The 25,166-nt window shown below is 43.1% G+C and overlaps 1 long non-coding RNA gene across 2 annotated transcripts in view; it reads left to right on the forward strand.

Annotated features, from left to right (window-relative positions):
• Nucleotides 1–25,166, forward strand: part of LOC132207566 (uncharacterized) — an 86,745-nt gene that overhangs the window by 27,105 nt on the left and 34,474 nt on the right. Inside the window, exon 1 of one of the 2 annotated variants that reach the window (XR_009443581.1) lies at nucleotides 25,051–25,131. The exons of the other annotated variant lie outside the window; for it this stretch is intronic. This is a non-coding gene — a long non-coding RNA (uncharacterized LOC132207566). Of the gene's footprint in view, nucleotides 1–25,050; nucleotides 25,132–25,166 lie in introns of those variants that run through there. 2 annotated transcript variants of the gene reach the window in all.

The raw sequence follows: 25,166 nt of genomic DNA on the forward strand, positions 1-25,166 counted from the left end.
CCACTATGAATGTTAAGTCATAACTTGGTCTGTGCAGATCGTGCACAGTACATTCCTGCAAGATAAATGATGCGCTACATATGTATGATGCTATTGTTTCTCAAAGGCACTAACCTTAGCTGCTGTTTTTGTTACCAATAATGTTTTCGTCATTAGAATACTGGGAAAAATATTCAGAAGTGCTGTATGACTCTACTGCTCACTTGCAGCAGTGATAACACTTAATGTGAGGTCATGTTTTTGCCCATTTGTTGTGCTGTTTGTCAACAATGTATCTCACAACTAATGGGCATATTTTATTGAAAGCTGGTACATACAGATATGGTCCAAGGAAGAACTGATTAGTTTTTGCCAGATCCAGATTTATTTCTCTATTTTTTAAAGCATCAGTTAAAATTGGTCGGATAGGCAAATGATCATCTTTCTAGAATATTGTTGATTCATTTAGAATGTTGTGGATTGTGTCAGCCCTGATAGTAGAATTTGTCATAACTATCAAAATATGAGCAGATTTTTGAGAGCAGATTATCAAATTGGCCTGAAGCTTTCTCAGTGAGGTGGAAGCTTCTAATAAAAGGATTTATTTTATCAACCTTGCATTTACAAAGAATCAGTCAAGTGGAGAAATGCCTCCAAGAAAAGCTGTGTAATTATAGACTCAAGGATATTTTTTGCACAGGAGGAGGCCATGCGGTCTGTCGTTAGTGCACTGCTCAACAAAGATCTGTGTACATTGAACTCACAGTACATTGATTTCCTTTTTGATTGTTTGGCCCACAGCCCTGGAGCCTACGGCAACACAAGTGAACATTTAAATACTGCTTAAATATTCAGACACTTTCTGAATCAGTCACACTTTTTCAGTCAGTGAGCTCAGGACTCCCACCACACTCGGAAAATAGGTTCTCCTCAACTCCCCTCCTCGCCTTTTACCTGTGAACTTCAATCTGTGTCCCCTGTTTATTGACATGTCTACGAATGGAAAAAGCAGCTTCCAGTTATCCTTTCTATGCCCTTCAAAATCTTAAACACCTTTACCAGGTCCCCTTGTCTGCTCCAATCTTGGCATTGGTCAGACGGGCAGGTCAGTGGCAGATTGATATAGCCTGAAGAAGGAATAATATAAGAGAGACTTAATGTGGCAAAACCTGTCATGCCCGATGGAGGTCAGCAACGGCAGCCAGCAGTGAAGTCCACTGGCAAGGATGGGCGGGCCTTAGCCCAGCACAGGGGAATACAAACAGTCACAGGGGAAGCCTCGTTCAGAGTGTCTGCAAATTCGTGGCTTCAGAAAGGACTGTAATGTTTGACTTTTTAAACTTTTGTTTTTATTTTTCTACTGTTATACTAAGAAGACTGTCGTGCTGAACTTTTAAACTTATTTATTTATTTTTAGAACATAGAGCACAGCACAGTACAGGCCCTTCAGCCCACGATGTTGTACCGAACTTTTACCCTCATCCTAAGGTCTATCTAACCTCCACCCCTACCTTATAATGTCATCCATGTGCTTGTCTAATAGCCGATGAAATGCCCCTAATGAGGCTGACTCCACGACCCTCTCCGGCATTGCATTCCACTCCCCTAAGACTCTGATTAAAGAAAGATGGATAAATTTTCTACTTCTGCAACTAAAATTTCGTACCTCGGTACTTTGTCCCTGAGGTGGCACCGTCTGAGGTGGCATTGTACTCTTGTACGCTGTATTGAATACATGTGATAATAAAACCTAAATCTAAATCTAATGCATAGCAGGACACTGGGAAGCTTAGAGGAGAAAAGGGATCCTGGGGTGATTGTTCATAAATTCCTGAAGGGGTCAGGTCAGGCTAATAAGGGTTGTTACAAAGACATATGGGACATCTCCCTTTATCATTCATGGCATTGATTGTAACAACGGGGAGGCCACTTTGGAGCTGTTTCAAAGTTTGGTTAGGCCACAGCTGGAGTCGTGAGTGGCGTTTTGGTCACCACCCATTAGGAAGGATGTGATTTCACTGGAGGGAATGAAAAGTATGTTGCATGTGTTGGAGCATTTTAGCTGTGAAGAAAGGCTGGAAAAAGTCAGATTATTTTCTGTGAAGCAGAGAAGGTTTGCAGGTTGAGTGGAGGTCCTGATAGAGGCATATAAGAATATGAGAGGTATAGATAGGTTGAGTAGAAAGCATTGTTCCCCTTAGTTAAAGCATCAATAACAACAGGGCATAATTTTCAAGAGAAAGATTGGAAATTTAGAGGAGGTTTGAGGAAAATCGTTTTCATCCAGAGTGTGGTGAAGGTCTGGAATGCATTGCCTGGGAGGGAAGTTGAAACAGGAAACCTCACAACTTTTGAAAAGTACTTGGATGAGCACTTGAAATGTTGTAATATTTAAGAGAATGGTCCAGTGTGTAAAAATGGGACTAGTATATGTCGCAGTGTATTTTCAGAGGTACATCCTTAGTGGGCCGTGGGACCTCTTCTGTACTATATGATTCCATGAGAACCCCCAGCCCAGGCAGCATCTTGGTTTTTCAGTAATCTCCAGGATCACACCCTTCATAGTGTGATCCCCTGCCTTGTTAGCCCTCCCAAGTTGGTTAGATCACACTTTTCCTGGTTGAGTTCCAATTGCTGTGCCCAGCTGACCAGTCTGTTGATCTCCTCCTGAAGTTCATCCTTCCTGTCTGTGAACCAATTTTGGATCCAGTGTGCCACTTTGCCTTTGATCCCATGGCTGTTATTTACATGACCATTCCATCGATATCCTCCTCACTAAATTAGTCATTCGCTAGCGACACGGTCATACACACTGTGTTTAAGCCCAAACGATGAATCTAGTTGACAAATTTCAAGGGTCCTTGTGGCAAGCCCTGCACAAGCCCAATCAAAGCACACATCCTGTCACATAGATATCCCTCTACCATCAATCACCCTGTGCTCTCTGCCTCAGCCAGTTTTGGCTCCAGTGTGCCTCTTTGCCTTTGATTCGTTGACTGTTGTTTTCTTGATCAGTCTGCCAAGGGGTCTTTACTAAGTCCACATCGAATGCATAAGCTCATCAGCTTTCCAACATCTCCTCAAAAAAGGATCAAATTTCTGAAATATGACCTCATCTTAACAAATCCATCCTGACTATCCCTGATTAATTCATGCAAGTACATTCTACCCCTAAGAATGCCTCTTTGTAGCTTCTCCAGTGCTGAGATTATTCTGACTGGCCTTTAATTTGCTGGTCTGTACCTCTCTCTGTTTGTTAATAGTAGAACAATGTTCATAGACCTTCATCACTTCATTTCTGATTGGCAAGGGTTTGAAAATTGCTGCCAGGGGCCCAGATATCTCCTCCCTCACTTCCCTTGCGAGCTGGTATACATTTCAGTTCGGCCTGCGGATGTATCCACTTGTAAAGTTGCTAAACCAGCTGCGTCTCCCTGTGTCTTTACCTCTGATGTTCCTAGGTCCTCTGCCCTGATATCTATACTTGCAGTGTCCTTTTCCATTGTAAAGATTGACACAAAATATTCATTGAGGGCAGTGCCCATGTTTTCCAGGTCCACACAAACTGTACATCTCTGTGAAACGAATGAGGAGATATTCGAGAGGTTTGAGATTTACAATCAAGAAAGAAATTGACCAAATGACTTCCTTGGACAACATACATTGTCCATTGTTGTAAACAAACAGAAGTTTTTGTTTCCACAGTTGTTTGCAAATAGCCAATCAAGATCATAAAATAATGTTTTAAGATAATTTTCAAAGCAAGGCAATTGAGGAAGATGTATTGGATGTATTGAACTCTCAACTACCTCTCTTAAGTTTAGGAATATCAATATTTTTCTTCTGAATAACTTTTGCAGATCTCTTCAAACAAGTAGCTGAACCCACAGATTTATGTGACCAACGAAGCCTGAGCCTTTTGCTTCACAATGCAGTCCAGATCCCTCGGCAGCTCGGTGAGGTCCCTTCATTTGGAGGCAGAAACATTGAACCAAGTGTCTGCAGTTGCTTCCAACATGTAAGTGTGCTCTGCGCCAATTCATAAGGTCAAGCGGGTCTACTTGCCAGTGTGAATTTTGTGCTCATTTTCGGTTTGAATTAGTTCCAGAGGCCAACATGTACCACGACTAATCCAAGGCTATCATGTTTATAAATAGTCAATGTTTGTATTAAATTAATGATTAAAAACAATGTCAGAAACCCCAGTGATAGTGTATTAGATATCACTGAGGATAGCGGATGTAAACTTGACATAATTAGTCATGCAGCTGATCTTTTATTTCCCTCTCGGGCCAGAACAAAAACAGAGATTGATATTAAACGCTTTGTAGAGTGGATGAGATTGGAGCCTCGATCCATGGTCTGGCTGCCTGTTCTACACCATGTGGCAGCTGCTGAAACTGCAAAACATCAGGCGAAGTGTAACATCTGCAAAGAGTACCCATTCGTAGGTTTCAGGTGAGATGTGCAAACCAGCAGAAAGTTAGTGGGAGTTAGTTTTTAAAGAAAGCTTTAACTTTAGATGTTCTATTAGAAACTCGATCAGTCAACAACACAACTGAAATCATCAAAAATCCCAACAAACTCATGGACCAGAGAAGTAATTAGGACAAATTAAGTATCAACTTCTTTAACTTAATTTTTTGTGAGAGGTGAGTGCTGCATCCTTTTGGTATTTTGTTCACCGTTGCATTGATCACAGACACTGTGGCTCAGAATGGATTGTGACTTGACTTCCGGTTGGTTCTGTAATTTGCAATTATTGAGAATTTACAGAAAGGCCTTTTTATTAGTCCTGTAATCAGTGTGTGTGCATCCTATGAAAGTGATTGCTGTGTTGTTGCTAAATGATCGATTAAACTTCTTGTCCATAATTAGTAAATTAAATTGCATATTTGGACAGGATTTCTAAGGAGTAAATTGACCCTTTTCAGTTAACTATTCTCCGACATTTCTAAGATTGACCATCTTGGAGAAGGCGCGTGTTACTGCCATTGATCTGATCAAACAACTCCCAGTCTAAGAAGAATTGGAGTGAGACCCCAACTGTGGATGAAACTATGACTGCCATAACTAAGTAAAGAGCAACAGCGACCCGGAGTCAATTGAATTCCATCTGAAGCTTGAGGAATGGTGGCCTAACTCTGAAGGCCAAGATCTGTTAGCTTTTCATGGACTATGAGGAACAGGGCAGGATTTCACAAAATCTTTAAGATGCCATATCTTATACAAAACTGAAGGAGAAATGTCAGATTGCTCAAAGAACCATGGGATCACCAGCCTTTCCATTGCTGGGAAGATTCTGGCAAGGTTACTTCTGAATAGGTTTATACCACCATGGCGAATGAAAACCTTCCATGCGAAGGGAACTTTGTGAAAATGTTGGAGACAGAGCAGGACCAATTTACAATAATGATTCCAGGGTTGAGATATCTCATTATGAAAATTGATTAGAGGAATTGGGACAGCTTTCCTCGAAGATGCTGAGACTTAGAAGAGATTATTTTGAATCTTGCAAAATCATTTGAAGTCTGGTCAGAGTAGACGAGGGGAAGACTTTCCTACTTGTGACAGAATTGAGAATAAGATGCAGAGGTTTGAAGTGATTGACTAAAGAAGTAACTGCAGTGTAAGAAATAGCTTTATCACAGTCTATAGAATGCATTACCTAGAGGAGGCAGTTTCAGTATAAGATGCAAGAAAGCATTAGTTGATTAATTAAAGAGAAATAATGTGCAGGTTAAGGAAAAGGCACTAATTTGTGACATGTATTTGGAGAGCTAGTTCAAACATGATGGACCAAATGGCTTCCTTTTACTGTGATTTGAACTTAAAATTCATTAAAAGTAAAGTGTAATTGGCTCTGGGACACGGTGGAAAAGGATAAGGTAAACAGGACGTGAGTGATCGGAGACTTGATAGTTGGAGGGGCAGATAGGAGATTTTGTAGCCGCAATCAGGAATCCAAACACAGAACTTGCATGAATGAACAAAGAAGAGGAATCGATTCAGTTGCCTCCAGTGAAGACTGTGACCACACCTTCACCCGCTGTGGGAGAATCTGCCTGATATGAATGAACCAACCACCAATAGGTCCGCAACCAATAAGCACAACTTTCCTCGCGTGTTCATCCAGTGAGAAGCACCAAGAGGAAGGCAGCCTTTTTCCTACATTTTGTCAGCTTGACCATTTGGGAAGAGAGCCCCCCTTCTCTGACATTCTGTTCTATAAAGATCAAATGTATTGGTTCCTGATGTTGCGTGAGGCCAGTGAACTTCCACAATTCTACCACACTGTTGCTTCCAAATCTATTTCTTTCCTTACCATCTCCTCAAAGTTTCATCTTCTCAATCTACCGTCTGTCTGTATTTCTTCCGACTGTTGTTCAGAAAAGTAATTCCTTTCATCCCTTTCACTTCCAAATTATGTTTGTTCCTCACGGAAACTGGTATTCTGCTTCAGTTTATCTATTGCCTCGAAAATTCTGGACTAATCTGTAATTGACAGTGAGTTTCCTGTTAGCAGTGCTATTTATAAGAGGATTAACTGAACTTAACCACTTCAGTGCATAATTTAATCTTGCCTTGCATAGCTCCAAAAATTTTAAGAGCCTGCTGTTTGTACTTTTATGTTGGTTTTCATGGCTATTTAGTTTCTGCTCATACATTTATGACTGCTTGCTGAGTCTCAGAGTTTGGCTTCATGACAGGAATCTGAAGGCAATATTCTCTGTTTTGCACCATCTCATCATATTGATGACCTGCATTCTGTATGCAGTTCCATCCATTCATCTGTTGATAATTTCACACGACATTGATCAAGTCCTTCCATTTCATTATGACATTTTCCATTCTTGCAAGGGATTTGGCTATCACCGGTGAAGTTATCATTTGTTGTCCTTCGCTAATTGCCGTTGAACTGAGTGGATGGCTGGGCGGGTGGTTCAGAGCTGCCTACATTGCTGTGGCTCTGTAGCCACATGTAGATCAGATGGGGTAAGGATGATCGAATACTCCCCGAAAGGACAAGAGTGGATCAGATGGATTTTTACCAACAATTGTTGATAGTTTCATGATAGCGTTACTGGAAATGACTTTTAGTTCTGGGTATTTTTGTAATGAAATGTAAATTTGACCAGCTACAGTGTTTGAACATGAACCTACATTCCCCAGAGCATCAGCCTGGGTCTCTGGATTTTTAGTTCAATGTATTTGCCACTTGCCCACTGTCTCTCAGCCATTATTACAGTTAATTTCTTGGCTTTTTTTTCTCTTTGCTTGGAGAACTTCCCTTCTGCAGTCTGAGCTGAAAATGTGTATCCTCCTCGTTTATTGTGGCCTTTACAGCTTCACGTGTTACAATCGCTGCTCGTCAGATTGACCTTTTCCAGGAAGATTCCGGCAAGGTTACTTCTAAATAGGTTTATGCCACCGTGGCAGATGAAAACCTTCCATACAATGGGAACGTTGTGAATACGTTGGATGCAGAGCAGAAGCAATTTACAATAATTCCAGGGATGTGATATCCCATTATGAAAATCGACTGGGGGAGTTGGGACAGTTTTCCTCGACTTTGCTAGCATTTGTTTCTCCCCACATAATTTGCCGTTTCTTCAAAATAAAAAAAAATACATAATTTAACTACTTAACTTGCATTCCTTCGATGGTTAAAAATATCCAAACAAAAATGAACATTTCTCTTACTACTTGTTCTTCCTTTATAGGTACCGCAGCCTCAAACACTTGAATTATGACATCTGCCAAAGCTGTTTCTTTTCGGGGCGCACGTCAAAGGGGCACAAGTTACATTACCCAATGGTGGAGAACTGCACTCCAGTGAGTAATATATTATTCCACTTGATAGAATTGTTCCAATCTGTCGAAACTTAGGGATTTTACCATTTAAATACAATCTTCCCTCAAAGTTGAAGTAGTTTGCTAAAATGATAAAAGGCCAACAGCTTAAATCAGGCTTCAATACCAGAAATACAATATTGTGCAGAAGCTCTTTGATGTCAAGTTGAGGCTCAAGGAGGGATATGTCATCATGCCCACCCTTTTCTCCAACTTTGTCACCACCATTCTTAATTTCATCAAGAACAAGCTTCCCAGTGATTTGGATAGGATGGATGGAAAACATTTTCACCTCAACCAGTTAAAATCACGGAAGAAAATGACACTGACCTCGCTTATGGAACTTCAGTATGTGGTTCACAATGTCATTTCCACTCTCAGAAGTCTTCAAATCTCCCTTCAGGCTTTTGCAAAAGTATACTGAAGAATTAGCCTCAACCTTAAATTTGCCACCCAGGTTGATGGGGTTGTTAAGAAGGCATACGGTGTGTTAGGCTTCATTGGTAGAGGGATTGAGTTTCGGAGCCATGAGGGCATGTTGCAGCTGTACAAAACTCTGGTGCAGCTGCACTTGGAGTATTACGTACAGTTCTGGTCGCCGCATCATAGGAAGGATGTGGAAGCATTGGAAAGGGTGCAGAGGAGATTTACCAGGATGTTACCTGGTATGGAGGGAAGGCGTTATGAGGAAAGGCTGAGGGACTTGAGGCTGTTTTCGTTCGAGAGAAGAAGATTAACAGGTGACTTAATAGAACCATACAAGATGATCAGAGGATTAGATAGGGTGGACAGTGAGAGTCTTTTGGCTCGGATGGCCATGTTTGACACGGTCAGGGGGCATAGCTTTAAATTGAGGGGTGATAGATATAGGACAGAAGTCAGAGGTAGGTTCTTTACTTGGAGAGTAGTAAGGGCATGGGATGCCCTGCCTGCAACAGTAGTAGACTTGCCAACTTTAAGGGCATTTAAATGGTCGTTGGATAAACATATGGATGATAATGGAATAGTGTAGGTTTAATGGGCTTCAGGTTGGTTTCACAACATCAAGGCCGAAAGGGCCTGTACTGGGCTGTTATGTTTTATGTTCGAACCTCAAGATGACTCAAATCCTTTACCAATCTCAAGTTGTGGCCCATTTTTTCATCAAAATTAATGGAGAAATCCTCCCAAATGTAGAACATTTCCCTGACATGGGACGCTCTCTCTCTTTTAAGGCTGACATCGATACAGAGGTTCTGACATTACGTCCAATCTGCGAGTGGCACCTTTGGCCTCTTAAGGATGAGAATGCTCAATTGTGACATCTGTGCTGATCGCAAGATCCTTGAGTTCAAGGCATGCATCGTTCAGCCTCTCCTATATGACTGTGAAACCTGGATAACATCCAGCTGCCACTTCAAGACCCTTTCAGCACAGTTTTGTCATGGATTCTCCACATGAGCTAGGAGGAAAAACCTCCTAGCATCAGCATTGACGCCATGATGATTTGAAACAAACCCCATTGGGCTGGCCATGTACTTGGGATGCCTAAGTTATGACTACCAAAGTAAATTTTTGCCAACTGATTTCAAAGACCTTGAAATGTTCCTTCAAGAAATTCTACATCGAGGTCAAAGTATGGGATGTCCCCATTCAGAAGAAACCAACTTGGGGGAATCTCCTGTCTGAAGACACATAATTCTTTATGAACACAGGCAAGAAGTTGAAGTGTGGGGAAGGAACTGGAGAAAGGAATGCTAGTGTTCTCAAGGCCAAGACCACTTCCATCACCCTGAAAGACCTGCTAAACGTGTGGCTCTAGTTCAGGCTAATCAACCCGCACAGAGCTCATGACCCGTGATACGGAATTTCCTAGCTGGGCAATCATACTCATCAGCCAGTGATGGCCCTTAATATTGTGCAGGATATAATTTGATCTCAAACAAGTACTGTATGTAGCTTTGAGCATTGCTATGGAAAGACCAGGTTTTATAGAATAATCAGAATGGTGCTGCATGAGAAACTGGAATTAAGAGGAGGTAGGTGATACTTAATTTTTATTTGTTTCTGGGCCACTGGCATCGCTAACTGGGGCAGCATTTATTTCCCATCCTTAGTTAGCCTTGTAATTGTTGAATCATTGTAGTCCATGTGCTGTAGGTAGACTCAGTCAGTCAGGGGTGAATTTCCAGGACTTTGACCCAGTGATAGTGAAAGAACAGCAATATATTTCCAAGTTGAGATGGTGAGTGGCTTAGACACAGGGTCTTGTTGGTGGCGCTGTTCTCATATATCTGTTACCCTTGCCCTTGCAGCTGAAATTTGTCATAGGTTTGGAAAGTCCTATCTCAGGATCTTTTGCAGATTTCTCAGCGCATCTCATAGATGGTACACACTGCTGCTAATGAGCACTGGAGGGAGTAGGCTGCTTTTTACTGGATGGTGTTGAACTTATTGAGTGCTTTTGTATCTGCACCCATCTAGGCAAGTGGGGATTATTCCATCATTCTTCTGACTTGTTCCATGTAGCTGGTAGACAGGCTTGGGGAATCAGGAGGTGAGTTACTTGATGCAGTAATCCGAGCTTTGGGCCTGCTACTGTAGCCACTGCATTTAAATAGGAAGTCCAGTTGAATTTCTGTTCACTGGTAAAACCCGGGATTTTGATAGCGGACAATTCAGTGATGGTTACACCATTGAATGTCAAGGGACAATTTATAGATTTTCTCCTACTGGAGATGGTCATTACCTGGTATTTGTGTAGTATAATTGCGACTTGCCACTTAGCAGCCCAAGCCGAGATATCGTTCTGGCCTTGTTGCATTTGGACATGGACAGGTTCAGTATCTGAGCAGTGGTGAATGATGCTGAATATTCTGCTATCACTGGTGAACATGCCCAATTCTGACCTTATGATGGAGACAAGGTCATTGATAAAGCAGCTGAAGATGGTTCGGCTTAGGACTGTACCTTCAGGACCTCCTGCAGCTGACCTCCAACAACCAAAATGCCTCCCATTAGGAGAGGCGATGACCTAATGGTATTATGACTAGACTATTAATACAAGCACTCAGGTAATGTTCTGAGGACCTGGTTCAAATTCCACGATGGAACATAATGGAATTTGAATTCAATGAAAATCTGGAATTAAGAGTCTAATGATGATCGTAAATCCATTGCCAATTGTTGGAAAAACCCATCTGATTCGCTTATGTTCTTTAGGGAAGGAAACTGGGCTAGGCCTGGTGTGGCCTACATGGAACTCCAGATATCAGTTATGCAATTTGGGATGGGCAATAAAAGCTGGTCTAACCAGCAATGCCCTCTTTCCCATGAAAGAATGAAAAAGCATCATCCTCTGTGCAGATATTATTCGAACCAGTGGTGAGTTTCTGCTGGATTCCCATCAGCTGCAGTTTTGGTAGCGCTCCTTGATGCCACACTCGGTCAAATGTAGCCATCCTTAGCTCACCTCCGGAATTCAAGTCTTTTGACCATGTTTGAACAACAGCTGTAATGAAGTCAGGAACTGATGAGGTAGCAGAATTGAGGATTTTGTATAGGGATCTGAGGGATGTGGCAAATCGAGATTTCCAGCAAGAATTTGACCAGTTGCTGCATAAAAAAGTGAACCAGAAGGTTAGATCCAAGGGGATTAAGGGTAAAATATTGGTTTGAATAAAGGCCTGGCTAACTGACAGAAAGCTGAGGGTCAGGATAAATGAGTCTTTGTCTGGATGGTGAATTGTTACAAGTGGGGTGCTGCGGGCTTCAGTTCTCTGACCTCGACTATTTGTAACATATACAAATGATATGTAAGCAGAGACAAAGTGTAATGTAACAGAATGCATGGATGATTCTGAAAGAGGTGGGAAAACAGCCTGTGATGTGAAATAGAACATACACAGCTGAATATTGATAGGCGAGGAGAATGGACCAGAATCTGGCAGGTGGTTAATGTGGATAAGCATGAGGCTTGCCTATTTTGTCCAGGAAAAAAAGGGCAAATTATTATTTAAATGGAGGGAAGATTCAAAGTGTGTCAGTGCAAAGTTGTCTGGCTGTCTTTGTGCATGAATAGCTGAAAGTTGGTATGCGGGTTAGGCATAGCACAAGGAAGGCAGATGGAACTCTGGCATTTATCACAAAAGGACTGGATCATTAAAGTAACAAAGTGTTTTTCCGAACACATTGGGTGTTGGTGAGACCAGAGTCTTGTGTCCAGTTTTGATCCCCTCACTGAGGATGAATGCGTTTGCACTGGAGGCAGTTCGGAGGAGGTTGAACTGATTGATTCCAGGGATGAAAGGGCTGTCATATGAGAAGTGGCTGAGTAGCTTGGGCTTGTACTTGCTGGTGTTGGAAAGAATGAGCGGGGTGGTTCTGATTGAGGTATATAAAATAGTAAAGGGGATTGAAAAGATTGGCATTGAGCAAATGTTCTGCATTGTGGGACATTCTTAAACAAGAAGCTGTAGCTATCGAGTTATCGAGTGAGGCATGGCATGTACAAAATAGAGACGAGGAGTGGGTTGTGAATCTATGGAATTCATTGCCCCTGAATGCAATGGAGGCAGCACCAATCGACCGATTCAAGAAAGAAATAAATATGTTTCTGATGAAAAATAGGGAGAAAGGGCCATGGGGAGCAGGCAGGAGAGTGGAGTTGAGATCAGGAAAAGATCAGCAACCACGACTAACAAGATAAGTCAAGGACAGGATGAAAGCAAAAGAAAAAGCATAAAATATGTTGCGGTTAGTGGGAAGCCTGTGAATTGGGAAGCCTTTCGAAAACTAGCAGCGGACAGGTAAAAAGGTAATAAGGGGGAAGATGATGAAATATGAGGGCAATATTAATGAGGGTAATATTTAAAAAAATTGCAGGAGTTTCTTTCAGCTATAAAAGGTAAGAGAGAGGCAAGAGTACAAATAAAGAGAACAAAGAAAATTACAGCGCAGGAACAGGCCCTTCGGCCCTCCGAGCCTGTGCCGATCGAGATCCTCTGTCTAACCTGCCATCTATTTCCTAAGGGTCTGTGTCCATTTGCTCCCCGCCCATCCATGTACCTGTCCATAAGACCATAAGACATAGGAGTGGAAGTAAGGCCATTCGACCCATCAAGCCCACTCCGCCATTTAAATCATGGCTGATGGGCATTTCAACACCACCTCCCCGCACTCTCCCCGTAGCCGTTGATTCCTTACGAGATCAAGAATTTGTCGATCTCTGCCTTGAAGGCATCCAACGTCCCGGCCTCCATGCACTCTGTGGCAATGAATTCCACAAGCCCACCACTCTCTGGCTGAAGAAATGTCGTCTCATTTCAGTTTTAAATTTACCCCTCTAATTTTAAGGCTGTGCCCACGTGTCCTAGTCTCGCCGCCTAACGGAAGCAACTTCCTAGCGTCCACCCCTTCTAAACCATACATTATCTTGTAAGCTTCTAAATCTCCCCTCAACCTTCTAAACTCTAACGAGGACAATCCCAGGATCCTTCGCCGTTCATCATACGTTAAGCCTACCATTCCAGGGATCATCCGTGTGAATCTTCGCTGGGCACGAACCAGGGCTAGTCTGTCCTTCCTGAGGTGTGGGGCTCAAAATTGGATACAGTGTTCTAAATGGGGTCTAACTAGAGCCTTATAAAGCCTCAGAAGCACATCGCTGCTTTTATATTCCAACTCTCTTGAGATAAACGACAACATTACATTCGCTTTCTTAATTATGGACTCGACCTTCAAGTTAACTTGTACAGAATCCTGGACCACACTCCCAGATCCCTTTGCACTTCTGATTTGCGAATTTTCTCACCGTTTAGAAAATAGTCCATGCCTGTATTCTTTTTTCCAAAGTGCAAAACCTCACATTTACTCACATTCAATTTCATCAGCCATTTCCTGGACCACTGTTCCAAACTGTCTAAATCTTTCTGCAGCTTCCCCACCTCCTCAGCACGGCCTGTCTGTCCACCTACGTTCGTATCATCGGAAAACTTCGCCAGAATGCCCCCAGTCCCTTCATCCAGATCATTAATGAAAATGGTGAACAGCTGTGGCCCCAACACTGAACCCTGCGGGACACCGCTCGTCACTGGTTGCCATTCCGAAAAAGAGCCTTTTAACCCAACTCTCTGCCTTCTGTCAGACAGCCAATCCTCAATCCAAGCCAGTAGCTCACGTGGAACACCATGGGCCATCACCTCGTTCAGCAGCCTCCCGTGAGGCACTGTATCAAAGGCCTTTTGGAAGTCTAGATCGATCACATCTACTGGGTTTCCCTGGTCTAACATACTTGTTACCTCTTCAAACAATTCTAATAGGCACGACCTCCTCTGACTAAATCCATGCTGACTTGTTTTAATCTGACCCTGCACTTCCGGGAATTTAGAAATGTCATCCTTGACAATGGATTCTAGAATTTTACCAACTACCAGGGTTAGGCTAATCGGCCTATAATTTTCCATCTTTTGCCTTGATCCTTTCTTAAACAAGGGAGTTACAACAGCAATTTTCCAATCATTTGGGACTTTCCCTGACTCCAGTGAATTTTGAAAGATCACGACCAAAGCCTCCGCTATTTCCTCAGCCACCTCCCACAGAACTCTAGGATGTAGCCCATCAGGGCCAGGAGATTTATCAAATTTTAGACCCTTTAGCTTTTCTAGCACTTTCTCTTTTGTAATGCCGACCGTATTCAACTCTGCCCTCTGGCTCTCCCTAATTGTTGGCATACTACTCATGTATTCCACTGTGAAGACTGACGCAAAGTACTTATTAAGTTGTTCAGCTATTTCCTTATCTCCCGTCACAGGCCTTCCTGAATCAATTTGGAGCGGCCCAATATCTACCTTTGCCTCTCGTTTGTTTCTTATGTATTGAAAGAAGCTTTGACTATCATTTCTAATATTACGAGCTAGCCTACCTTCATATATGATCTTCTCCTTCCTTGTTGCTCTCTTTGTTATCCTCTGTCTGTTTTTGTAGCCTCCCCAATCTTCTGATTTCCCAGTGCTCTTGGCCACTTTATAGGCTGTCTCTTTTTCTTTGATATATTTCCTGACTTCCGTTGTCAGCCATGGCTGTCTAATCCCACCCCAGATAATCTTTGTTTTCTTTGGGATGAACCTCTGTCCTGTGTCCTCAACTACACCTATAAACTCCTGCCATTGTTGGTCTACTGTCTTCCCCGCTCGGCTCTGCTTCCAGTCGATTTTCATCAATTCCTCTCTCATGCCCCTGTAATTACCTTTATTTAACTGTAATACCATTCCATCCGATTTTGCCTTCTCTCTTTCAAACTGCAGACCGAACTCTACTGTATTATGATCGCTGCCTCCTACGTGTTCCCTTACTTTAAGGTCTTTTATAAAGTCTGGTTCATTACATAGCACAAAGCCCAGAATAGCCTGTTCCCTTGTGGGCTCCATCACAAGCTGTTCCAAAAAGCCATACTGCAAACATTCCAAGAATTCTCTTTCTTTGGATCCACCAGCAACATTATTCACCCAATCCACCTGCATGTTGAAGTCCCCCATGATCACCGTGACCTTGCCTTTCTGACATGCCCTATTTATTTCTCGGTGCATCTTGCGCCCCTGGTCCTGACCACTGTTAGGAGGTCTGTACATAACTCCCATTACAGTTTTTTTGGCCCTTGTGTTTCCTCAATTCCACCCACACAGACTCCACATCTTCTGACCCTGTGTCGTTTAGTGCCGTAGATCTAATTCCATTCTTAATTAACAAGGCAACCCCACCCCCTCTGCCCACCTCCCTGTCTTTTTGATGTGTTGTGAATCCTTGGATATTTAACTGCCAGCCCTGAGCTCCCTGCAACCATGTCTCTGTGATGCCTACCACATCATAATCATTCAAGAGGATTTGTGCTGTTAATTCATCTACTTTGTTGCGAATGCTAAGAGCATTTAGATGAAGTGTCTTAATGCTAGCTTTCTTATCATTATGAGAGAGGTTGGAAATCCCAAGATGTCTTAAGTTATCCTTCCTTTTTGCTGTATTCCTAGTCTGCCTCGAGCTTAAATCCACCTGTACTCATGCTATCCTGTTGCTTATCTTTCCATTTAACTCCATACTCCCTGTCTCTTTCACTTTCCCTTCCCCCCCCGACTCACGAGTTTAAAGCCCTACTGACCACCCTATTTATCTTTTTCGCTAGAACACTGGTTCCAGATCGGTTCAGGTGGAGACCGTCCCAACGGTACAGATCCCCCCGGTTCCAAAACTGATGCCAATGCCCCATGAAATGAAATCCCTCTTTCCCACACCAATCCCTTACCAATGTGTTGACTTGCCTAACTTTCTTTTCCCTACTCCAATTGGCACGTGGCTTGGGCAGTAATCCGGAGATTATGACCCTTGAGGACCTGTACTTCAATTTCTTTCCTCGTGTTTCATAATCCCTGAACTGGTCCTCTACCCTAGCTTTGCCCATGTCGTTAGTCCCAACGTGGACCACAACAAGTGGATCCTCCCCCTCCCGCTCTAATATCCTTTCAACCCGGTTGGAGATGTCCCGCACCCTGGCACCGGGCAGGCAACACACCATGCGGGTCTCCCGATGCGGCTTGCACAGGATACTATCTGTCCCTCTAATTATAGAATCCCCTATAACACCTACCTGTCTTTTTGCTCCCCCGCCGCCCTTGAATGACCTTGTGCCCCACGGTGCCATGGTCAGCTGGCTCATCCTGTCCACAGTCCATTCCCTCAACCGTACAGGGAGCAAGAATCTCATACCTGTTGCAGGTGTCTGTCCGGATAGATCTGAAAAGATACTGACGTGTCTGCGTCTACCACCTCTGCTGGCACCGCGTTCTAGGCACCCACCACCCTCTGTGTAGAGAACTTTCCACACATATCTCCCATAAACGTTCGTCCTCTCACTCTGAACTCATGACCCCTAGTAATTGAGTCCCCCACTCTGGGGGGGATAAAGCTTCTTGCTATCCACCCTGTCTATACCCTCATGATTTTGTAGACCTCAATCAGGTCCCCCCTAATCACCATCTTTCTCATGAAAATAATCCTAATCTACTCAACCTCTCTTCATAGCTAGCATCCTCCATACCAGGCAACATCCTGGTGAACCTTCACTGCACCCTGTCCAAAGCGTCCACGTCCTTTTGGTAATGTACACAGTACTCTAAATGTGGCTGAACCAAAGTCTCATACAACTGTACATGACCTGCCAACTCTTGTCCTCAATACCCCGTCCGATGAAGGAAAGCATGCCGTATGCCTTCTTGACCACCCTATTGACCTGGCTTGCCACCTTCAGGGAACAATGGACCTGAACACCCAGATCTCTCTGTTCATCAATTTTCCCTAGGACTTTACCATTTACTGCATAGTTCACCCTTGAATTAGATCTTCCAAAATGCATCACCTCGCATTTGCCCGGATTGAACTCCATCTGACATTTATCTGCCACACTCTCGAGTCTATTTATATTCTGCTGTAATCTCTGACAGTGCCCCTCACTTTCTGCTGCTCCACCAATCTTAGTGTCATCTGCAAACTTGCTGATCAGATGACCAACACCTTCCTCCAAATCATTTACGCATATCACAAACAACAGTGGTCCCAGCACAGAACCTTGTGGAACACCACTGGTCACAGGTGTCCAATTTGAGAAAATCCTTTCTACCACTACTCTCTGTCTCCTGTTGCCTAGCCCATTTTTTTTTGTGTCCGTCGAGCGAGCGCATCCTTGATCCCATGCGACTTGACTTTCTCCATCAGCCTGCCATGGGGAACCTTATCAAACGCCTTACTGAAGTCCATGTAAATGACGTCTACAGCCTTTCCCTTTCAATTAACTGTGTCATGTCGTCAAAGAATTCTATGAAGTTGGTAAGACATGACCTTCCCTGCACAAAACCATGTTGCCTATCACTGATAAGCTGATGTGCTTCCAAATGTGAATAGATCCTATCCCTCAGTACCTTCTCCAGTAGCTTCCCAACCACTGACGTCAGTCTCACCGGTCGATAATTACCTGGATTATCCTTGCTACCCTTCTTGAACAAGGCGACAACATTAGCAAGTCTCCAGTCCTCCGGGACCTCACCCGTGTCTAAGGATGCTGCAAAGATATCTGTTAAGGCCCCGGCTACTTCCTGTCTCGCTTCTCTCAATAACCTGGGATAGATCCCCACCTTAATGCCTTTTAGGAGACCCAACACTTCCCCCTTCCTTGTGTCAACTTGACCTAGAGTAAGCAAATGTCTATCCCTCACATCACCATCTGTCATGTCCCTCCCCTTCATCAATACCGATGCAAAGTATTCGTTAAGAATGTCACCCATTTTCTCTGACTCAGTGCATAACGTTCCTTCTTTGTCCTTAAGTGGGCCAATCCTTTCTCTAGTTACCCTCTTGCTCTTTATATATGAATAAAAGGCTTTGGGATTTTCCTTAACCATGCTTGCCAGCAATATCTCATGTCTTCTCTTCGCCCTCTTAATCCCTTGTTTCAGATGCGCTCGAAATTCCCCGTGTTCTTCCAAAGCTTCATCTCTCTTAAGTCGCCTCTAATCTATGCTTCCTTTTTCCTCTTGGCTTGTCTCACAATTTCACCTGTCTTCCATGGTTCCTGAATCTTGCCTTTTCTGTTCCTCATTTTCACAGGAACATGTCTCTCCTACATACTAATCAACCGCTCTTTAAAAGCCTCCCACATATCAAATGTGGATTTACCTTCAAACATTTTCTCCCGATCTAAATTCCACAGATGCTACTGAACCTTGGTATAGTTGGCCTTCCCCCAGTTTAGAACTCTTCCTTTAGGACCACTCCCATCCTTGTCCATGAGTATTGTAAAACTTAGGGAATTGTGGTCGCTATTTCCAAAGTCGTCCCCTGCTGTAATTTCAACCACCAGGCAGGTTCATTCCCCAACACCAGGTCCAGTATGGCCCCTTGCCGAGTTGGACTACGCACACACTGCTCTAGAAAACCCTCCTGGACACACCTTAGAAATTCTGCTCCATCTTGCCCTCTAGTTCTGAGTGAATCCCAGTCAATGTTGGGATAATTAAAATCTCCCATCACCACCACCCTGTTTCTCCAACACCTTTCCATTATCTGTTTACATATTTGTACCTCTATCTCACGCTCGCTGTAGGGAGGCCTGTAGTACAGCCCCAACATTGTTACTGCATCCTTCCTATTTCTGAGTTCTACCCATATTGCCTCAATGCTTGAGCCCTCCATGGGGCCCTCGTTCAGTACAGCTGTGATATGGTCTTCGACCAGTATTGCAACTAACATTAAATAGTAGACAGTAGATCACTGGAAAAGGAGGCTGAAGAATCAGTATGAGCAATGAAGAAATGGAAGAGGAACTGAACAGGTACTTTGTATCAGTCTTCATGGTGGAAAACACCAATCGCATACTAGAACTTTGAGAGTTAGGGGCAGTGGTGAATATAATAGCCGTAACTAAGGAAAAGGTGCTGGGGAAGCAGAAAAGTCTGAAGGTGGACCAATCACCCCTGGACCAGATGGACTGTACTGTAGACTTCTGAAGGAGATAGCTGAAGAAATTGTTGAGGCATTAGTGGTGATCTTTCAGGAATCAGTGGTGATAGGGAGGATCTTGGGGGTTTGGAAAATGGCTAAAGCAACACCCCTGCTTAAGAAAAGAGAGAGACAGAAGAAGGGAAATTATAGGTCAGTTAGCCTGACCTCAATCATTGGTAAGATTTTAGAGTCCGTTCTTAAGGTTGAGATTGCAGAGACCTTGGAAGTAAATGACAAAATCGGGCTGATTCAGCATAGCTTCATCGAGGGGAAGTTATACCTGACAAATCTGTTAGAATTCTTTGAGTAGAAAGTGGGCAAGTTAGACAAAAGGGAGCCAGTGAATGGGATTTGTTTGGATTTCCAGAATGCTGTTGAGAAGGTATCAAATAAGATGAGAGCCCATAGTGTTTGGGCAAGTTACTGCCATTGGCATTGAGCATTGGCTGACTGGCAGAAGGCAGAGAGTGTAGATAAAGGGGTCTTTTACAGGATGGCAGCTGGTGACGAGTAGAGTCCCACAGGGATCAATGTTGGTACCACAACAGTTCATGTAATACATTGATGATATGGATGAAGCAACTGAGACATTTTTGCTGAGTTTACAGTTGGCACAGTGACAGATGGAGGGAGAGATAGCAGTGAGGAAGTTGCAGAAGGACTTGCATAGACTCTGAGAGTGGGCAAAGAAGTGGCAGACAGAATACTGTGTGGGACACTGTGAGGTTATGTGCTTTGGTAGTAAAAATGGAGGCATAGATTATTTTCTAAATGAGAAAGGGCATTTGAAGTCTGAAGCACAACTGTCCCTCGTTGCCTTTGAGAAGGTAGTAGTGAGTTTCCTTCTTGAACTGCTACAAGTACATTTGCTCGAGATAGATACAATGCCACCAGGGAGGGAATTTTGTATTTTGACCCAGCGTGTTATCAGCTGAGCCTGAACATTGTCCAGGTCAATCTGCACAAAACAACCCTTTTTTTACCCCTGGAATTAACATTATGAACGTTCTGAAAACCGCTGTTGTAAGCATATCTTAATAGGCTTAATAGACCAAAACTGTAAGCTTGTTCAAAGTCCTCTTCAGGTTAACATGCAGGTTCAGTTGACAGTTAGGAATGTAAATGCAATGTTAGCATTCATTTCAAGAGGGCTAGAATACAAGTGCAGGAATGTACTGCTGAGGCTGTATATGGCTCTGGTCAGACCCTATTTGGAACATTGTGACCAATGTTTGGCTCCATATCGAAACAAGGAGTCTGCCACTTCTTTGCCCACTCACCTAGCCTGTCCAAGTCCTTCTGCAGCTTCCCCACTTCCTCACTACTATTTGTCCCTCCATCTGCTGACATTGGAGGGAGTCCAGAGGAAGTTGGCAAGAATCATTCTGAGTATGACGAGCTTGTCTTACGAGGAGTAGTTCAGGACTCTGGGTCTGTACTCGATGGAGTTTAGAAGGATGAGGGGAGAATGTGGAGAGGCCTGGAGAGACATGGATGTGGGGAAGATGTTTCCATGAGTAGGAGAGACTTAAATCTTCGGGCACACCCTCAGAGTCGAATGGATAACCCTTTAGAACTGAGATGAGGAATTTCTTCAGCCGGTGGATGGTGAATCTGTGGAATTCATTGTTGCGGAAGGCTGTGAAGGCCAAGTCATTGAGTCTGTTGAAGATATGAGTTGGATAGGCTCTTGGTTAGTAAGGGGATCAAGAGTTAGGGGGAGAAAGCGGGAGATTGGATGGTGGAGCAGAGAGTCAGTTGTAACTGCTAAAATATTGAGGCTGGGATTTCAGCAAAGGTAATGTTGAGGGGGGACGGTTGGATGCTCACTTGTCGGAGCTGGTCATTATCTGTCACTTATATGGACATTTTTTTTGAAAACTCTGTTGTGGATGTGGGCATCACTGGCTCGGCCAGCATTTATTATCTGTCCCTAGTTGCCCTTAGGAAGGTAGTGGTGAGCTGCCTTCTTGAACTGCTACAAGTACATTTGCTTTCGGTAGATACAATACGATTAGGGAGGGGATTTCTGAGAACGCTGTTGTAAGCATATCCTAGCTTAATAGACCAAAACTGTACGCTGTGCACCTTGAGTGGCGTCACCAGTCTTGTGTGGAAAGATTTTCACTCCTCCCCTCCTTGAAATAAAGATTTGCACCTCACGTGCCTTCTAAAATACATGCTGTGCATAGAAGCTAAATTTTTGTGCTTCATGTACATGCCTCTTGCTGCGTTCTGCTGGGATCTTTTAAGAATCTAGAAAAGATTACAGCCAATCCATCCATTTGGGCTGCACGGTGACTCAGTGGTTAGCTCTGCAGCCTCACAGCGCCAGGGGCCCGGGTTCGACTCCAGCCTCGGGTAACTGTCTGTGCGGAGTTTGCACATACTCCCTGTGTCTGCATGGGTTTCCTCCATGTGCTCCAATTTCCTCCCACAGTCCAAAGATGTGCAGGCTAGGTGGATCGGCCATGCTAAATCGCCGGTAGTGTTCAGGGGTGTGTGTGGGTTATAGGGGTGGGATGGGATGCTGCAAGGGGCGAAGTGGACTTGTTGGTCCGACGGACCTGTTTCCACACTGTAGGGAACCGAATCTAATCTAATGTCTGCAGTCAACTCTTATAATCCTCCATGTTATCATCTAATTTAGTCTGAAGGGATGCCTGACAACTAATGAAGTGAGGGAACAGGTTTTATGTCCGTATTAATTGAGGATGAATTGATTGTGAGTTGGCTGTATAAATATGGGAGCTAGTAATTAGGGGTTGACGTTTATGGAGTATTTTTAAAAGAAATAAAGCTCTGATGGTACGATGTTGGGTTGGACTCTTTGCGTACCTGGAATCCAATTCTTCAGGTCCAGGGAACCTATTAACTTAGTCTTCTCAGTTTTCCTCAATGTTTTCTTGAGGATTTCCTTCTCCCTTTCGCTCCCTACTTTTCGCCCATTGATTTTTTTTTGTATGTTTTCTACTGTGAAATCAGATAGAAAATATTGGTTCAAAGCTTGTGCCATTACCTTCATTTCCCATCATCAATTCCCCAGTCTCACCCTCTCATGAGCCATTATTCACTGTATTTACTCTTTTCCTTTTTATAGATTTGTGGAAGCTTTTACTGTATTTATATTAATGTCTCCCTCATTATTATTTTGGTCATCTTTTGTTCACATCTGAAATAGTTTCAGTTCCACAATTTTCGAATCTTTCTTTCAATTTATACTATCTTTAACTTTCTTAGATAGCAACAGATGGCACCATGGTGCATTCTAGCTGTACATCCTTTCATTCTAAATTGACAATATTTTTGTTCAGAGTTATGAAATATCCCCTGAAACATCTGCCATTGCTTCTCTATGGTCTTACCTTTTAAACTATTTTCCCAGTTCAACTCTGCCTTTATACTCCTGAGTTATCTTCAATGAAAGTTAAAGATATTAAACAGTTTCAGACCAAATTCTCATCCTCGTCCTTGATGTAAAATTCTACCACATCCTGATCATTCTTATCCAGAGAATCCTGTACTATGTTATGGTTGATGAGTTGTATCTCAAAACATACTACCAGGTCTAAAATATCTTAATCCCTGCTTGGTTCCAGTGGTACAGTTTTAAGACTCCAAATGCACTCTATGAATATATCCTGAGGGGTAGATAACTGCTCTTAACATCAAGGTGCCGTTCAACCAAATATGACATCAAGGAGCCGTCGCAAAGCTGCAGTCAGTAAGAATCAGGTGAAAAACCCTCTGCCGGCTGGAACCTTACCATAAAGGAAGTGGTTGTGGTTGTTGGAAGTCAGTTGCCCCAACTCCAAAGCATCACTGCGGGGGTTACGTAAATTTGTGCCCTGAGCTCAACCATCTTCAACTGTTTCATCAAATGCCAAATGCCATCCCTCCGTCAGAATGCCATACGTGGGGATGTTCTCAGTTGATTGTGCCATGTTCAGCACCACTCATAGCTCCTCAGATGCTGAAGTAGTCCATGTCCACGGAACATAAGTGATGAGAAGCAAGTGGTAGTTGTGCTGTGCAACTTACGGGCAATGAACGTCACCATTAAGGAGAATCTAACCATTGCCCCATGACTTACACTCCTTTACTGCCAATATGCTGAGGCTTATCAGGTTTCCAGAAACTGAATTGGACCAAACTTGTAATTATTGTGACGACAAGAGCAGGTCAGAGGTTAAGAATTCTGCAGTGAATAATGAGCCCCCTACCTACACAAAGCCTGTCCACCATCTATAAAGCCCAAGTCAGGAATGTAATCTCCACTGGTCAGGACTGGTGCAGCTCCATCAACACTCAGGAAGCTTGAATCATATGGACAAAGCAGCCTGTTGGATTGGTACCCCACCCACCACCTTCAACATCTGTTCTATCATCAGTAATGTATAATTAGTGCCCCATGCAAGTTTCCCTCCAAGCCACACACCATCCTGACTCGGAACTATATCGCTGTTCATTAATAGTCATTGAGTGAAGATTCTGGAGCTTCTTTCTGAACAGCACTACTCTCAGGACTGCAGTTATTCAAGAAGGCAGCTCACCACCACCTTCTCCAGGGTAATTGGGCTTAGCCAGCAACATCCACATCCCGTGAATAAAAAAGAATCTTCCAGGCTATCTGTGCCAATTGGATTCACAGTTTATGGTAACATCTTTCTTACAAGATCCCATTACTTCTTGGTCTATCGACTGTATGCTATCCTGGACTGTATCTTCTGTCAGGGGATCTATGAATCTGAAACTGTCACAGCTGTGACTTCTTTCCTTTGCTGTTCCTTATCTCTACCCAAACTGATTGTCTATTTTGCCTGGGAGACAGTTGGCTGGTTTGTAATTCAGAGTGATACCAACAGCCTGGGATCCGACACTGTCTGAAGTTACAATCAAGGAATCTTCTTCTCAACCTCTCTCCTCATCTGAGGTGTGGTAACCTTCAATTTCAACCACCTCCAGTTATCTCTCTCGACTGTGAGAGCAGACCTGTGGTCCCATCTGGGACTATAGTGACTTTGAATCTCCAAACCAAGATAATTTCTCACCAATGTATTGATCTCATCTTTGACACAAGACAAAAAAACAAACAAATTAAACCCAATGAGATGAATTTTGGATCACTGGATTACATAGCATAATTGGACAACAAAATGCACTATTGTTAAAATAATTAGGAATTCAACCAGAAAGGCCACTAATGTGAATCCTGGATCTGTGTATCATTTGAAATTATTTAATTGGATAGTTTCAGTATTTGGCCACAAGATGGAGAAATCTGCTGAGGTGATGTACCCAGAAGATAGAAAGATGATAGAAATGTTTGGAGAGATATGGGCCAAGCACAGGCAGGTGGAACTAGTTCAGTTTGGGATTGTGATCAGCACAGGCTGGTTGGACCAAAGGATCTGTTTTCATGCTGTATGACTCTATGAAACTCAAGCTTAATTGTCCGAAACTCACATTCAGACATATCTAACCTTGATCATAATCTTACACAAAGATAGCCGACTTTATCCCTCAGAGTTGCAGACTCTTCAATTTTACATCCTCAAAGACATTTAGCAGGAATAGCATGGATTATAGAGTGAGTTGAGTAGATTGGTTCATTATTAATTCTTAACTAAATTTGATTTATTTTACATTTTTAGACAACATCAGGTGAAGATGTGCGTGATTTCACCAAGGTGCTGAAAAATAACTTCAGATCAAAGAAATACTTTGCCAAACATCCTCGCTTGGGTTATTTACCACTACAAACAGTCCTAGAAGGTGAGAACCTTGAGATGTAAGTTTATTGATGTGAG

This window comes from Stegostoma tigrinum, unplaced genomic scaffold (genome assembly GCF_030684315.1).
Source record: "Stegostoma tigrinum isolate sSteTig4 unplaced genomic scaffold, sSteTig4.hap1 scaffold_101, whole genome shotgun sequence".
Lineage (NCBI taxonomy): Eukaryota > Metazoa > Chordata > Chondrichthyes > Orectolobiformes > Stegostomatidae > Stegostoma > Stegostoma tigrinum.